Raw genomic sequence first — 18,796 nt, 5'->3', positions numbered from 1 at the left:
TCAAAAATCCTATTGTCGATGTTTAAATTGTCGATTTTACTGAAATTTTAATTTGATTTCTAAATTTTAAAGATTAGATATTTAACAATTTTTTTCAAACGTAACAAAAATAAATGTGCAAATCATTTAATTATCAACTTAAGCAACAAGCCTTAACTATTTAAAAAAAATTATAAATACTTCTTAATCAATGATTTTTATTAAAACAATGAAATGTTAGTAGCTTATGTCTCTTATGATATTCATCTTAATTCAAACGGAGAAAGCAGAATTCAGAAGGCAGTGAAAAATTGTTTTTTAAAAGTTTAACAGTCTCTTAATAATTTTGGTAGATTTAAGAAAATTGCGTATCAGTTACACATTACGCAAGTGACAAAGATTCAGTCTACGTTGCATCAAAGCATACGGAGATAATTTAAGTTTTAGATTAAATTTTATCAAAAACGATATTTGTAGTTTCTACGGAGATTTCTTCATCAATTTAAATCAAACTAATTATTTTTTAAAAAAGAAAAAAAAATTTTATTCAGCATAAAATTATCATGAGTTTAGTTATCATAGAATTTGTCTTCTTTATTATTAATGTTACTATTTTTTTTTGACAATCAAATCCGAAATATTTTACAATGGAACAGTCAATTAATTGAAAAATCATATTAATAATCAACAGATCTAATTCATTAGTTTTTCTTTGGAAAGCTTATACTTTAAATATCACGACATCCAAATAGGTATTAGAATGGCAGAAAGNCGGGTTCGAATCCCGCTCAGGGCATAGATGTTTCTCTCTGTATGTGTTGTTCTCTATTGTGTGATGTGTTGTCCATCTTAATTAGTGCATAAAAAATTTGAACGTCTTACATGAAAAAACCTTACCTACGGTAAACACGTGGTTGCAGAGAAATGTCCGTGGTTCGGTTGTGTTCTGTTGTTCGAAAAGGTTCTGAACAATACTGGTAAATAGGGAAGCTAGATAACGGAGCAAATGTTGAAAATAATGAAAGATCCAGGAAGAAAAGTGAAACGGATTTTATTCTAAATAGCGTAGTTCGAAGCTTCTCCCAAAATGCGAGAAATTCGCGAATTTTGAAATTGATTTGTAGAATGCGCGAATTTCTCGCAGTAATCATTTTTTAATGCGAGAAAAGAAAAAAATATGCGAGATTTTCGCGTTCTCGCGCAGTAGTGAAAACACGATAACAAACAGAAACCCAACAAACAAGAAAAGTAACTAGGGTCAAATTTTTTAAGCGTTCTGGCTATACTTGAACCAAAAAAAAGCATGTTTTGTAATTGTGTAAATTGTTCTTTCTGCGAGACAGTGTTAAAATTCAAAATCGTAATCAAATCGAAATTTCAAATTTCAAAAATTCGAAATCAAAAATTTTCATAAAACTAAAAGGACTGTAATAAGATATTCTTTGAAAACGAAACCAAACAAAACACGACTATTTATTATTGTTATTCGCCCTTTGGTTTAATAAAAAAGGGTTAACTTGCGCTTTTTTATTAAACACATTTTTCATACTTTTTTGTTATTGTGCTTTAATTTTGGTCAAAATAAGTGAAAAATATTATTTTTAGCATTTCATCAAATTATGGTTATGAAATACAGCGTGAAACTGTGACAATTAAAATAATCTAAACACGACTCACTTTCATGCAATAATATTTCAATTTTGCACTTATTTTATTTAGATCTAAGAGAAACAGTTATTCATCATTAAAATTTCGATACTTCAAAAAATCAATTATTGATAATTTAGTGCGTAAATTTTTGAATATGAATGAAAAAAAACTTCTAGACACTTTTTTTGAATTTCATATTTTAGTACAAATATGATTCCGAATATAATAATCTAACAAATTTTCTGTTTTTATAATTAAAAAATACCAAAATATTTTTTTACTTGCAATTGGAGGGTCAGATAATTTTCTAAAAAGAACACCGATGTCTAATCTACGTCAAAGGGTTAAAAAAGAAATATCTCGATTATATGAAAATTGCTAAAGAAGTAGATAGGATCTTTTTTCATATACCATTTTTGGTTAGAATGGTGAGCCAGTCAAATTGTTTAATCTATGAGCTAAGGCAATCCAGCGCATGTTTGAATATTAAAAAAATATATCTTAAGTACGCAAATTAGATATTTACAGCGATCGGTTAAGATTTATCCAAATATGAATATAGACGATCTGAAAACTCTTACGCTTTTCAAAATATCGAAATTTGAGTACTTGGACATTTTTTTCTTCTCTTAGATCTTGCTGAGATCTTTTTAGGGTATTAGGGCAAATAAATGAAAAAGAAAGATAAGAAAAAATTAAGGTTAAGATTTATCCAAATATGAATCCAGACGATCCGAGAACTCTTACGCTTTTCAAAACATCGAAATTTGAGTACTTGGACATTTTTTTCTTCTTTTAGATCTTGCTGTGTATCTTTTTAGGGTATTAGGGCGAATAAATGAAAAAGAAAGATAAGAAAAAATTAAGGTTAAGATTTATCCAAATATGAATCCAGACTATCCGAGAACTCTTACGCTTTTCAAAATATCGAAATTTGAGTACTTGGACATTTTTTTCTTCTTTTAGATCTTGCTGTGTATCTTTTTAGGGTATTAGGGCGAATAAATGAAAAAGAAAGATAAGAAAAAATTAAGGTTAAGATTTATCCAAATATGAATCCAGACGATCCGAGAACTCTTACGCTTTTCAAAATATCGAAATTTGAGTACTTGGACATTTTTTTCTGCTTTTAGCTCTTGCTGAGATCTTTTTAGGGTATTAGGGCAAATAAATTAAAAAGAAAGATAAGAAAAAATTAGGATTAAGATTTATCCAAATATGAATCCAGACGATCCAAAAACTCTTATGCTTTTCAAAATATCGAAATTTGAGTACTTGGACATTTTTTTCTGCTTTTAGCTCTTGCTGTGTATCTTTTTAGGGTACTAGGGCAAATAAATGAGAAAAAAAATGATAAGAAAAAATGGGAAATAAAGAAAGGAGTGAAAGGAAAACGATTTCTTGAAACTTTCAATCCTTTGGAGCAGATGGGACAACGATGTCCCCTTCATATATTTCTTTTTATTACAATTGACGCTCTAATTACAAGCAAAAATACAGCTCGGTATTTTTTAATTATAAGAAGCAGTCTAATAGTTACGAAAAAATTCCGTTAGATTCTCGGAATTATATTTGTTCCACACACACATAATATAAAATCCAAAAAAAGTAGTTTGAAAAATGTTTTTATTCATTCAAATTGAAAAGTTTATCGAGAATTTATTTTGTTAATTAAGAAAAATGTCAATCATGAGTTATTATTTCTTTTGGGTCTAAATAGCTGCAAATTTGAAAAATTTGCTAGGAAGTGAGCCGTGTTTAGAAAATTTTACCTTTAGCACAAATCGGGGATCTGTATTTATCCGTCAAATCTATATTTATTTCATAATCAAAAATTATTAAAAGATTAAATATAATATGTGTCACATATCTTGATCTGAATTAATGCAATATAATGAGAAAAGTATGAAAAATATGTTTAATGAACATTCTGCCTCAAAGGGTTAAAATGGACTAACTATTTAAAACACGAAGCATTTGGAAGGTTAAAATCCCATATAAATTACATCTAGCATAAAAACATATCAACCATAGCGTGAAACAACTGAATTCGTGTTTCAAGATCAAAATGGTTAAATTACGTGTCGATATAATATTTCAAGGAACGTTTCCTTGATTAGAAGGTAAGAATTAAAAAGAAATTTTGGAAAAATCAAATATTATCATTTATGCAAGTAATCAGATAGTAATCAGAAGTTACTAGATACCGGTATTACAAAATTACACAGTAGGTTATCTATTTCTACAATTACGGAGATAAACAATATTTCCACACCACGCTTATCTATAGTAAAAATACATTTATCATTAAGCATTCGGAATTTCGAAATTATTTTTCAAAATCAAATATATTCTGATTGTGAAACAAAAAATAAAAATATGCACAGAAAACAATTCCCTAACTTCTTTAAAAAATTGCATTTTTAGTGATATCTAAAAATTATTCCTTCTTCAAACACTACTTTATTGTGATTTTTATATTTTTTTTAATACATATTTGTCATTTCATTTTTCTATTTTGTCAGTTGCACACTAACAAAAAATATTGCTAAGTTGTTAAACTTGTTAAAATATTGCTTAGTTATTAATATTAAAAATATTTTTTTTAATAATTCTTAAGTATTGTAAACTTTATCAATATCAACAATTTTTTCGCTCGACACTTGTTACCCTCAAACTACATAGATATCAAACCTTTCGAATTTCAATATCTTTGTTTTTAACTTGAAGACTTTTTTTTTATATTTTCATTCCATTAGATGACACAGTCAGTAACTGACAAAGTCAATCGATACCTAGTCTCATAACCAAAATAATCGTACCAATAACCTGCATAATCACCAGATTTATCACTAGAATTCCAACCTACGAACTATATAAATCAATACAACTGTTTTATTTGTTTTGGAGGGAACTAAAAGATGGCTTTTCTTCTCCTGGTATTAAAGCAAAGTGTAAGGAAGGAACATCTTATTTTTTTTCTCCCATTTCTTTGTTTTATCAAAGTTGAATAAATCGCCCCAGTGGGAGAGAATGAAATGTGTTCACACGAAAAAAGAGTAAATAGCTTTCAGGGCAAAGTATTCCTGCTGTGATGAATCCTTTCCATACTAAAATATTTATGGTAAATGCGAAATTCGATTCCACCCTCTTTTTTTTATTCCATCCTAAGGCTAGCGAATTTTGATTCGAACGTAAATGTTATGGTAATTGCCGGAATCGAATAAGAACAGCGAAATGATGGGAGCAAAAATGTTGCAAAAACAAAGATTTTTGTTCAATTCTGCTTCATCAAAATACAATGGAGTGTAAAGGAAAGAAGTAGCAATAACCAATTTTTTATAAGTATCAGAGAAATATTTTGTTTTCTATTTTTAGATACAACTCCTTTTAGATTGATGATTTTTTTAACGAAATATTAAAAAATTTATTCATATCCTACGAGTAATTTTTTAATGAAGCTTAGAATATCTAAAAGCCCACAATTAAGAAAGAAGCCTCTGTCATCGCTATCATGGATTTCAGGTAAAAAATTTTAATTCCTTTTTTTTGTAATTAAATTTTTGATTATATAGTATTATTGGACGGCACAATTCTCTTTTTTAAAAGAAGGTAGAAAATAAAGCTATTTGAGATTTTGCGATTTGTAATTTTGAGTAAATAATTTAAAACTACGCGTTTCTTTGGTTTTAGAGTTTAGATCTAGCCAATGGCTGCAGGTTCGAAGCCCGCTCTGGGCATGGACGTTTTTCTCTATGTGTTGTTCTCTATTGTGTGATGTGTGAATGTGGCCCACCCTATAAACGGGTATCTGTGGCGGTGTGGCGTGGGGGATGCTGCTCGCCTCCGTGATTTAGGTTCACAGGTGCCCACTGGGTAATGTTAAATGACTAGCTAATACTTCCGGCTTCTTCTTAGGCGAAGGACGTAAAAGTTCAGTGCCTGCCATTAGGAAAGAAAGAAAAAAAAATGATTTTAGATCTAATTTTTTTACAATTTAAATTAATAAAAACAGTTGATTTTTACAAGAGGCTAAAAAAATTTCTTTAAAAGTAATTGCATAAAAACAAAGGTACTAATCAAAAATTAAAAAACTGGCAACTATATACTATTTTAACACCCCATCGAAACTGTTGATTGCAGAAATGTGTAGCCATAATTTTGTCAGAGGAGATTAAAAGAGAATTTAAACTATCGTTTTTTTTTTTTTGTCTCTCAAATTTTGAATTTTTGTAGAAACTCATGTGCTCCTTTTGTACAAAAGAATTGTACAGAAGGAGTCGCGAGTTAATATTTAAACATTATTCCGTGTTTCGTAACAACAATCATTGATATATATATTTAATATCAAAAAAGAAGGGAAATAAAAAAATTTGCACAAAAGGAACTGCAAGTTAATATTTAAATATTGACTTACAATTGATGCTTAAAAGCAAATGTTTACAAACTCTGACCGATAATCATTGAAGCCGAGAAGGACGAAAAACGGATGAAATCATAGATAAATAAAATAAATAAATAAAATAAATATAATAAACGAAATAAAATAATATTACATAATTTTATTATATATAATATTATTAATAAAGGAAATGAAATGAAATAAAGTAAATAAAACATATTAGTCTGCTGTCACTGTAACATGTTAAAATTTGTTACGAACATCATTTGTGGTTTATCCTCATATAAGTTAGGTTTTAAATTATTACAATTCACCCTTTATAGTCGGGTAGGTAGGTAGGAACTTCTTTTAAGTCGCAGTAGAGCTGCTCAATGGGCTATTGGTGAGGGTCTGGGAAACATCCCTGAGGATGATCCGAAGACATGGCATTCAATTTTGATCCTCTGCAGAGGGGATGGCTCCCCTGCCTTGGTAGTCCGACGACCTGCGCGCGAAGTCGAGCACTTTACGATAGAACAGTTTAGCGAGGACCGATAACGCACGTCCTGGGTCCATACGCAGGCTAATCAAAATGGTCACCCACCCGCTTATTGACCGCAGTCAGTGATGCTTGACTTCGGTAATCTGATGGGAACCGCGTCTTTACTATCAGTCCACTGTGGGATCCCTTTATAGTAATTGACATTATTATGTTTTTATATGTTAAAAAACGTTTTATTAATTTTTTGTTCTCACTAAAATATTAATTTGCAAACTCTATTTGTGCATAATTTTTTTAACTAAAATTTTATAAAGATTCTGGTCGTATATTTTAAGGGCATTGCATAACAGCATTCTATGTGTTTATTCAAATGTTAACAGATTCTGAATAGAAAATATTCCTCCTAGTCAGTTTCCCAACTTATCTTAAGCTACTGACCGCTCTTTATTTTCCGATTAATGTCTGAACAAATTTAAAATTTCTTGTTAGAGCAAGATTTCAATGATATTGATGCATCTCCAGATCATTATCCCCTCTCAAATTAAGGTGTTNTTGACTTACAATTGATGCTTAAAAGCAAATGTTTACAAACTCTGACCGATAATCATTGAAGCCGAGAAGGACAAAAAACGGATGAAATCATATATAAATAAAATAAATAAATAAAATAAAATAAAAGAATATAAATAAAATAAAGGAAAGGAAATAAAATAAAATAAATAAAATAAAGGAAATGAAATAAAATAAAATAAAATAAATAAAACATTATATTTGTCTGCTGTCACTGTAACATGTTAAAATTTGTTACGAACATCATTTGTGGTTTATCCTCAAATAAGTTAGGTTTTAAATTATTACAATTCATCCTTTATAGTCGGGTAGGTAGGTAGATACTTCTTTTAAGTCGCAGTAGAGCCCTTCGGAATATCCCTGAGGATGATCCGAAGACATGGCATTCAATTTTGATGCTCTGCAGAGGGGATGGCTCCCCTGCCTTGGTAGATCGACGACCTGCGCGAAGTCGAGCATTTCACGATAGAACAGTTTAACGAGAACCGATAACGCACGTTCTGGGTTCATACGCAATCTAATCAAAGTGGATACCCACCCGCTTACTGACCGCAGCCAGTGATGCTTGACTTCGGTGCTCTACTAGGAACAGCGTCTTTACTATCAGTCCACTGTGGGACCCCTTTATAGTCATTGACATTATTATGTTTTTATATGTTAAAAAAACGTTTTATTAATTTTTTGTTCTCACTAAAATATTAATTTGCGAACCCTATTTGTGCATAATTTTTTTAACTGAAATTTTATAAAGATTCTAGCCGTATATTTTAAGGGCCTTGCATAACAGCATTCTATGTGTTTATTCAAATTTAAACAGATTCAGAATAGAAAAATATTCCTCTTAGTCAGTTTCCCAACTTATCTTAAGCTACTGACCGCTCTTTATTTTCCGATTAATGTCTGAACAAATTTAAAATTTCTTGTTAGAGCAAGATTTCAATGATATTGATGCATCTCCAGATCATTATCCCCTCTCAAATTAAGGTGTTTTGTTTTTCTAGAATACATGCAGCAGAGACATAAAACTTAATAAATTTTAAACAATACAGTAAATTTGAGAAGAAGAAAAATTTAAAAAAGAAAAAAAACATGAACTGGAATTTGGTGATATTTTAGAGATCAGATATACTTCAATGCTTTTGCAATTCATTAGATCAATAACAGGATTCTTACCTGAATGCACTTACTAAAAATATTGCACTCTGCCGTGCTTCCCAATTTTTCTGGAATTACGAATCAATTAGTGCGATCCAATTTGTTTTTTTTAATTTATCTTTCAAAAATTAAATCTTCTAAACTAAATAGTAGAATTGAAACATCATAAATTCTTAAATTTTTTTATAAATGAGGTAAGTTTATTTTTCATTAAGTTGACCACCAATACAGTGAACTTTTTAAGAAAAGAAACAACTTTTAATAAAAACATGAACTAGAATTTAACGATCAGATATATTTTAGAGCTTTTGCAATTCCTTAGACCAATTTAAGGATGCATTTAGTAAAAATATTGAACTCTGGTCGTGCTGACCTCCTTCGTACTTTTAAGAAACGAAATAAAACCGACTCATTTCGAATGAGTAAAAATTTTAAAAGATGCTTTGTCATGATACATTTAAAAAATTAATGCTTTTATCACCAACCGTAAAGTTATCTGTAAATTAAAATATAAAAAAAAAAATCACACTAAATTACATAGCATCAAAAGACAAGAGAAGATTTCTTTTAATGTACCGAAATATCAAAATAAAGCATCCTAATTACATTCTTCAAAGGAAAAATCGCCTTAGTACATGCTCACGCAGATGTTTTCAACAAAAAGCTACACGATTTCTACACATAAGATAAGGTTATCTTATTTGTATTATCTGTATTTAAAGCCAATTTAACGCAGAAGCTCTATGTCATAAAAAAGATAAGACGGTTAATCTGAAGAAATAGAATGAATATTCTCTGTGCTTCAATATCTTATCATAAATATTATCAGTTAACTCTTATGCAATAATTCTAAGTCAGCGCTTTCTTTGTGACTTATTCTTGAAAAAATTAAGAAGATAAATTTCACAAACAGTTTTAATATTTCATTTATGATTCATAATTTTGTGTAACTAATGCTATCATAAATTTTGGCAGCATATAACAAAAAGTTATTTCGGTGGCAGTCAAAATAATTACCTTTAAATTTCCTTTTTTTTTCAAATTTAAAAAGGAATTAATGAAACAATACTTTGAGTTGTCGTAATATTAGAACGATCCCTTTTACTGATTAATTTTCATAGCAATTTACATTAGTATTATTTTAATTAAGTTTCTATTGATATTTCAATCGATAGCAATTGTTATAATAGAAAATAATTAGTTTCAGAATATCGCGTTTCTAAAAGTTTGAGTTTCTTGCAAACACATTGTTCAAAAGCATAAAGATAAAATCATTACATTACTAAGTCATATTAAGAAGATCGAACTTTTGATTCCTCAGATTATCAATCCATAACTTTCAGATTGTAGGTAATCCATTTTTTAGATTGAAAATCCTAATCTTTCGAAAAAATCTGAAGAATATGTTTTCAATTTGTTAGGCAGAAGAACAAAGAAAGTTTGACTCCATTATGGATAATTTTATTTTTTGTTTGTTTCCTCATACATCTGGAACTTTTAAGAAAACAAAACAAAAAATTCCATACAATTAAAAACTCTCTCATCTTCTAATAATCATATTTTTTTCAATTTCAATTTTTTATGAATTATTTATTATTTTCGATTATTTTATAAAATAATGTTTGGAAATTTTTTGAATTATAAAGAATATAAATTTTTACTTCATTTTACGTGAATTTTAATAAGTGAGTGAGATCGACCGAATAATTCCTTAATTATTCAACCAATTCTGCACAAGTGTTATTTATGTTTTTTTTTTAATATAAAGTAAAACAAGTTAATATAATGTAAGTATTTGCATAACGTACAATTCAAAAAAAAATTTTTGTATTGTTAAATCAAATAATAAGAAAAATAAAATATATATATATATATATATACGTATATATATTTGACTTGCATTATCAGTGGATAAGTAAATATTACAATTGTCGTCACGAAATTTCGAGATTCTCTAAACTACTTCCAGAAACATGAAAAAATACGCGAAAATTTAAATTATCATCCTATCATCAATATCAACAACCTACATTAGAATACTCTAATCACCATAGTTATACACCCCAGTCCAGGGAGTGTTAGGGAGCTCTATATAGTGGCCACCACATTAGCACATTATGACATACATTTCATTTGCTGATAAGTTTTTAAGATAAAACTAACTAAGCAAAAGGAAAATTAATATTACATATCTGGCTATTGGGATCATATTTTTCAAATTGCAACCCTTTATACCATTGAAACTGGAAATTAGTATGTCATGATATGCCATTGTAGCGCCCACTTTATAAAGCTTCCTAACTCTCCCTGGACTAGGACGTACCACTCGGGTTATTAAAGCATTCTCTTTATTACCCGGAGGTCCTTGGTTCGAATCCTGACTACAGATGGTGAACCCGGTCTTAACCCACTAGTGGAATGAGACTGGTTGATTTCACTTTTTCAAGAAAAAATCATTTATGAAAAAAATAGTACATCTATGACTTTTCAGGTATGATATATTGAACGCAACTGAACAAGGAATATCTTGATTAAATAGGACAGTTTCTAGGTCGAACAGTTTAGCCCCCAACGAGCCTTCGAATCTTAGCTACCGGTTTTACCCTAGTTTCCTCTATTTAATTCTAGCATTTACAAAGTAAAAGAAAATTTAGAGGTCGCACATAATTGAAAATAATCTCTTTTTCACACAACCTCTCCTGATCAGCTATCGCCACGAAAATTATTATCTCGAAAAGTTGATTATTACTTGAAAAGAAAAGATATGTCAAGCAAGTGTCTGTCTAATGATAAATACTTGATATAGCCAGATAGAGATTACAGATATCACAAATTTAGTTGACGTAACTACACTTCAATTGTATGTCCTGTTTTAAAGCAAATTTCCATAACAGCACTCACATAAAGTGAAAAAAAAATTGGTACATTTCATTACTATACCGTGACGTCAGAAAAAGTGTTAACTAATTCTCCCTTCGATAACAATATGTTGCTCCCCCTATTATAAAACTTATCACTGCACTTTTCTTACTGATGGTTTCTTTCGGCAAAATATTCATGCAATAATAAATAAAGTACTTAATAGAAGGTAACTCAATAAAAAGATCATAAATCTCAACAATAATTTCCATTTTTGTGCCAATGTATTCTATTTTTGCCTCGAGCTGCAATCATGTATACTTTTTTATACATTATTCTGTATGACTGATTTTTAAGAGAGAGTTTATTGCTAAAAATATATGCTGCATTTTATAGTGCATGTGTCGTACATTATTAGATACATGCAGGGTTCGTAGTTGCCTTGATATTCCTGATTTTCCTGAAGAAAAACATTTCGTCCTTATTCGTTCCGATTTTTATTTGTTTACAGAACATCTTAAGAATGAAAATAGGACCGAAAGATTTGGATTTTTGATCTAACACTGTTTTATTTTAATTAATAAGACTTAGAAAAAAGTCACGAAAATCGGTAGTTAAAATTTAGACACCGTCTACTAATAGACATGAGGGTTAAGATATAAGACATAAGGGTTAAAGAATAAGGGTCATTTTCAAAAAACTTGCTCATTACATCTCTTATGGCTTCAAGTAAGTTTAATTTCTGAAATTTTATTCCAAATAAAATTTTTAAGCATTCTAATTTATTTACTGTATGTTTTTAATAAACGTATATATAATTAGTCATTTAAGGTATCCGAACACGTTCGGAGGATTTTTTTAAAAATATTAAGTTTCAGAACACTTTAATTATGTTTTTATATTTATTATATGTAAAAACTAGTATTAAATAAGAGAAATTAGACATTTATATTATATTTTGTTTTTAAAAGCTAAATAACAAGAAAAAAATGATGTTTTTTTCATAAAACTTGTGAAAGGATATACTTCACCAAAATTATTGTATCAAAAAAGTGTTATTATCAAAATAAAGAGCTGAATTTTGTCTAGTAATTTGACTACAATCATAAAAATATTTGGAAAATTAAATTTTTTATAGAGAATTGAAAACTTTTTATGAGATTTTTGTCAAATTATTTACGTCGTATTTCACATTTTAGACCAATAATAAAAAACTATTAAGTATTTTTAATCAATTGTAGCACAAGCACTAGAAAACATTATACATACTACACATACAAATTTTTATTGAAATATATCAACAACTTTTTTAATAATGAATTTTGAAAGTTACTATTTTTGCGTGAAATTACATTCTGAGAAAAAGGCATTTAAAGTATAAATTATATCATTTCTATTTTAAAAATGCTTCAATACTTCTAAAATTCTCCCGATTTGTATGTGATACCTTCCTTTTTCTCAATTTTACAAATTTTTTGTTTTTTTGCAACCCTATTTTTTTTCTGACAATTTTTACATTAGTTAATGAATGGCGTTGAGACTCATACACACGCTCAAAATCAAGTTCTGTAAAACCTTTTAAAGTTTTATTGCCACGGCTGACTCCAACTATGTCGAGTATGCTTTTCAGTCCCAGAAAACCTTTATTAAACTGAATAACAGCCAAATACACACCAAATTGTAATGTTTGCAATTCAACGAACACCTCCTTAGGGACAAATTTCCAAATAATGCCATTAAAGCTACTAATATAAATGATAAATTGAGAGGTTCATTTCTAGCAACATTAAAATAATAATTATTTAAGTCAAAGAAAGATAATTATCCCAAAATAAAGATAAATATAACTGTTTTTGTCCCACTTCCGGTTTCGGAATGCTATTTCCGGTTTCATTTTTTAGTCATCGACTAATATTCTTTTAATCATAACTTTTGTTCTAATTGACGCACAGTTAAAATTTAAACTGTTTTGAAAACTAGAATAAACGGAGATTCGTAATATGAAATTAAAAAAAATTGTCATTTTATGCTAAAATTCACTTTTTCAACGTGTACGGATATCTTAAAAATAATGCCTTTGTAATACGTTTTTAATACGTCAGACGCAGATAAATAACGATGTGATAACTTTCTTTGAATTGCATTATATTGCGGTTAATTAATATAATTAAGTTAATTTAAAATAATTTTAATTTATTCAGCTGTGAATATTATGTTATTTGTAATATACACAACAGCTTATCTAACTTATAGTTTTAAAATTACTTTTGAGAAAAAAAAGATTTCGTTCACTCTGTTACCTTAATTATTATTTTAAATTACTTCTGTTGAGTTGGCAAATATTGCATGGTTTCCTGAACTGTTTACATTTAGATAAAGTAGCCATTTTTGAAATTTCAATTATTTTAGCTGTGTTCTAAGAAAATAAAGCTTTGACAGTATAATGACGTTTCCGGTGTATGAGTGTTTATTGTAAGGTATTATCATAAGTTATTTAATTTTGTCAAATGATACAAACTAATATTTGTGGGAAACCCTTTTGAGTTTCCCTTAAAAAAAAAAGTGCAAAAACTACTTAGAGAATTGATCAAAACTTTTTTAAATTTTTCAGATATTCAAATCGGATCCCTTTCATTCGTTGACAAATAGGATTCACTACAAAATTATGAAGAAAGCAATATAAAAGAAGAACCAATATATATATATATATATAAATATATATATATATAAATTTGAACTTACTTCCATTGCGCAATTATTAATTCCCTTTACCCATTTTATTTTTCATTTTTCTGCTTTGCTAACCTGATTCTATTTCAAAATCAATTTTCCCCCCTGATTGTTAGTTTGATAAAGAATTTTAAAGATACAAGATAAAAGAAAAAATACTTAAAAAGAAAAAATGCTTCACACCTTTCAACTAATTGACAAACTTCTAAAAGACAACTTCACTGAAAAGATTTATTTGATAGCAACTAAGTTGAAAAATCAGAATAAAAAAAGGCTTTCAACAGAAAATAAACATTGACATTTTAATTTTAAATAAATAAATAAAAATCTTCATTTATGCAGAAAAAAAAGCAGTTTTTCTTAACTCGTCAAAGTTACAAAAACTAAGCTTAAATAGCTTAAAAGTTACCCCAGGTGTGAAAGAAAAAAATCAGGCAGTACAATCTAAAAGTGAAGTTGTAAAAAAAAAAGGCAAAATAGCGAAAATAAGAAACTGTTGAAGATTAAAGAGCATTTTTTCTTATTATTATTTTTCCCCTTTAGGAATATCGAAGAAGTTTATAATAGTAAACAATATACTTGCATTACATAGTTGACAAATATTCCAAGAAAGAAATCTCATCTGACTGACAAGGACAGTGTCTCCCAATTTGGGGTCCAAGCCCAATCGCCTGGGTTAATTTGATTAAAAAAGGGTAAATTTGAAATTTAATTCCCTTGATAACTAACATCACATGGTCCAGCCCTCTAAACATTGAAATGTATGTTAAACAGAAATCATTGAGAATTTAGAGAAAATGTTAGTTTTTCTTAAAAGAAAAGAAGAAAAAAATTAAGTTATTTTTTTTGAAGTGCAAAATCTTTATGATGTAGTTATTTTGTACGGCTGTGGATTTCCTTTATTTTGCAAAGGATAAAAATCGAAACATTTTGTGGTGTGAATAGTGGGGGGAGGGGAGTAAAGTAAAACAAGTTACTTTTTAATGAGAACGTTTCTTTTTTTTTTAGCGTTCAGATTTTTTTCTCTTTCTGTTACGTAATATTCAGTCGAAGTGATATCAAAACGAGGATAGGATGTAACTTATATTACGAATGAATAAAGCACAAATAAAGATACAAAAATAGGCTTGCTATAGTTTTGGTTATAAAAACAAGAATCTTCCTCTAAGTCTAAACACAAAATGACACTAGAACATTAGTAAAAGTGGCGAATACATTCCAATAAGAAAAAAGTGGTTAAACAAATAGGAGAAGCGAAACAAGCTTGAATAAGTATAATAAAGAAATTATGAAACAAGTAAGAGGGGGGTTGGTAGGGATCTCTGGGTAACAGGATGTGGAAATTAAATTGAATAGATTTTCAAACATTAGAAAAGAAATGAGTGCTAAATAAGAACATTAACTAACAAAAAAATGGCTAGTGTAAAAGAGCAGTAACTCTAGTGTTGAATGATTTTAGCAGAAGAAACCTACGATTCGAATTCTCACGATGTAGGACGATAAAATATTGCTCTTTTTGCAAACCTTGACTTGTGGGAATCATTCTATATTTTGAAAAATTTGAATAATTTAGTTAATGCTCTCTTTTAGTATTCCATTCTTTTCTAATGTTTTGAAATCTATTCTAATTTAATTTCTGCATGTCACACCCTGGGATTCCCAACCGCCCCCCCCCCCAAACTGAAGGATGATCATAGTTTATGACTGAATCAGCTGAACAAAAGAGTTCAAGTTAAAAAACATCCAGCCACAAAAGTCATACTTTCAAAAAATATCAGGTAATAAAAGTCTTGTTCCTACTATCTTTATCGGATTAAATTCGAAAAACAATCGGTTGAACAAAACAGTGAGGCTTGCGATATCAGTTAACTAAACATGAAGCATCAGCTCACGCAGGGGATACAGCACTCGCCTTCCAATGAGTCGAACCTGGTTCGAATCCCAGTCGATACGTACTGCGCACTCGGCTTGCAACGACCACGGTGCTGACGTGAAATATCCTCAGCGGTAGACGGATCATGGGTTATTGTCCCCCTGCCGTCAGGATAACCATGGGAGGTTCTGGAGGTCTTACTCACTACGTAACGCACGCAAATGCGGTTTAACTCAGTCAAGAAGTCCTCCACGAAGGCAAATTTCTCCCAATACTCGATCCAGGAGTTCCCTTGGTCTTCTGGATTGGGTTCAAAATTACAAGGCTGCGGAGTTAAACATTAATAGTCGTATACCCATAAAAAAATTGGGTCTGCTGTTCAACGACGGTTATAAAATAAAAGAAAAAAATAATCATAATAAATAATAATTAAAATAGCATAAAAAAAATTCCAGTACAATTATTTTGTGCTTGAATTTTCCTTCGCCCTTTTACATTACCCTACAATAATGGAAAATGCACTTTCAGTTTTTCACAAATTTCAAAATTTCTCAAGTTGTTGTTGTTGTTAATTTACGTCGCACTAGAGCTGCACAATGGGCTATTGGCAACGATCTGGGAAACATCCTGGAGGATGATCCGAAGACATACCATCACAATTTTGATCCTTTGCGGAGGGGATGGCACCCCCGCTTCGGTAGCTCGACGACCTGCGAGCGAAATCGAGCACGAAATTTCTCAAGAATTACTTAAAATATTATTTTATAACTTTAGAGGTGCTTAGTTCATGAGATTTTTCATTCTTAGAAATAAGATTTAAAGCTTTCAAAGGTTTCATAAACCCACAATAAATTACGAACGAAACAAGTGCGCTCTATGCCAGAAAATCAAGCAATAAGTTAGTAACTTGCATCGATTATTAATTGTTATTTTATTTTATTAGCCGACCCAATTTTAAGGTTTATGACTGATAATGTTAAACTCCGTAACCTTGTCATTTTGAACCCAATCCAGAAGACAAGGGAACTCCTGGATCAAGTATTGGAAGAAATTTTCCTTCTTGAAGGACTTTTTGATGGAATTAACCCGCATTTCCGTTACATGAAGAGGAATACCACGAGAACCTCCCACGTCACGAGACGGTAAAGGGGCTCTTACCCATGATCCATCTACCACTAAGGATATTTCACGTCAGCACTGTTGTCGTTGCAAGCCGGATGCGAATTCGTATCGACCAGCCATCGCTGGGATTCCAACACCTCATTGGAAGGTGAACGCTCTATCCTCTGAGCAATCATTACTCATTGATTGTTATTTGACATGACTGTATAAAATTTCGTTAACCTAGCTTTAATGTAAAAACTGTAGAATTAAAAATTCTGTGGTCGGTTGCAGAGCAGTACCATGGGTACAGAGATCTGGAGAAAATTTCCTTCCCTTCAGTTCTACGTCTAAATTGAGAAAGCGACCTCACAAATTAGATCCTCTGCACTAGAACCTTAGCGCACAGATGGCGCTATGGTTTAAAATTCATCGTGAGACTTCCGGGTCACTACTTCCGATTGATTTTTTACACGTAAGCTTGAAAATGAGCGCCATCCAATATTATTATACTAATAGTGTTTGCAATATAACGCATTCTTTCAATTTAAATTTCAACGAAGCAAACAACAAATGAATTCGGAAGACTTCACAAACATACTATGATGCAACCCCAAAAATGTCAAACGGTAATATATTACACAAATATAGCCAAATGAGGGATAGCACTCAAAATATGGCAAACCTTATACTTTATTTATGATTTGATATCAATTTTCTGAAATTTGTTTTAGGCTCACAATCTGTTAAAATTTGTAAATTACTGAAAACTCTTATGAATGGCAATAACGAGTAAATTTTATCACAAATTTCAATAATAAAACTTCATGAAATCGGCGATCGAAATATTGGGCTACAGGTGGCGTAGAACAGAACTCTCTACCTATAGCAACACTTCTCATGCTTTCACCATTAGCATGTAGGGAGTCATAAGAGAGGGAAGTGCATCAGTTTATGTCCTGATTTTCAAATAGATTAAAATCTTTTAAGTTAGGAAACTATGTAAAACTTAAAACTACATTGAAAATAGTTCTGAAGGAAACCGTCGTAGACATTTTAGAAACAAACTTGTGACAATTGCGCCCAAAAAATATTAAGAAAAGAGAAAATTTCGTAATACATTCCTATACAACTGAAAATAAGAGGAGAGGGAAGGGTCAATGGCATGGAACCGGTCTTCTTCTCAAATGGTATATTCAGGCACTAGTGTGATCGCGAATATTAAATCTGTTCATGCATCGCTTCGTAAGCATAACATAAGCGAAAGAACACACCGGAAATTTTTTGAATTTCTTTCGGTTTTAGAAAGCTTGTTATTGCTTACTTTCAGTGAGCCACCCAAACGATCTCACTATAAACGAACGGAAACCTTTGCATAGGTGAATTTTCTACATCCAGCATGATTGATTTTAATTCATAACCGTCGTTGAACAGCAGACCAATTTTTAGGTTTACGACTACTAATGTTCAATTCCCTAGCCTTGTAACTTTGAACTCAATCCAGAAGACAATAGGAACTCCTGGATCAAGTTTTGGGAGAAATTTTCCTTCGTGGAGTATTTTTTATGGAACTAATCCGCATTTGCGTTACGTGGAGAGGAAGATCACGATCGCGATCTTCCTCGAGAACCTCCCACGGTCAGCCAGATTTCAAAGGGATTCGAACCCATGATCAGTCTACCACTGAAGATATTTCACGTCAGCACTGTTGTCGGTGCACGCCGGATACTGATTAATATCGGCCAGTCTTCGCTGGGATTCGAACCCGGTTCACCTCATTGGAAGGCGAATACTCTATCCACTGAGCCATCACGGCTCAATAGGATTGATTGGAAAATTTTCACTGCATGCAATTTGCTTTAGCAAGCATTTATTCGATTCCCGCTCATGAAATTTCGAAGGAAAAAACAGAAAAGAAAAGAAACCAAAACCAAACCACTGACCACTCTTTCTGCAATTCTCGGCTATCTTGGTTAAGTTCATTCCTTTACTTGTG

This window comes from Parasteatoda tepidariorum, chromosome 4 (genome assembly GCF_043381705.1).
Source record: "Parasteatoda tepidariorum isolate YZ-2023 chromosome 4, CAS_Ptep_4.0, whole genome shotgun sequence".
Lineage (NCBI taxonomy): Eukaryota > Metazoa > Arthropoda > Arachnida > Araneae > Theridiidae > Parasteatoda > Parasteatoda tepidariorum.
Note: the sequence above shows the minus strand (reverse complement) of the source record.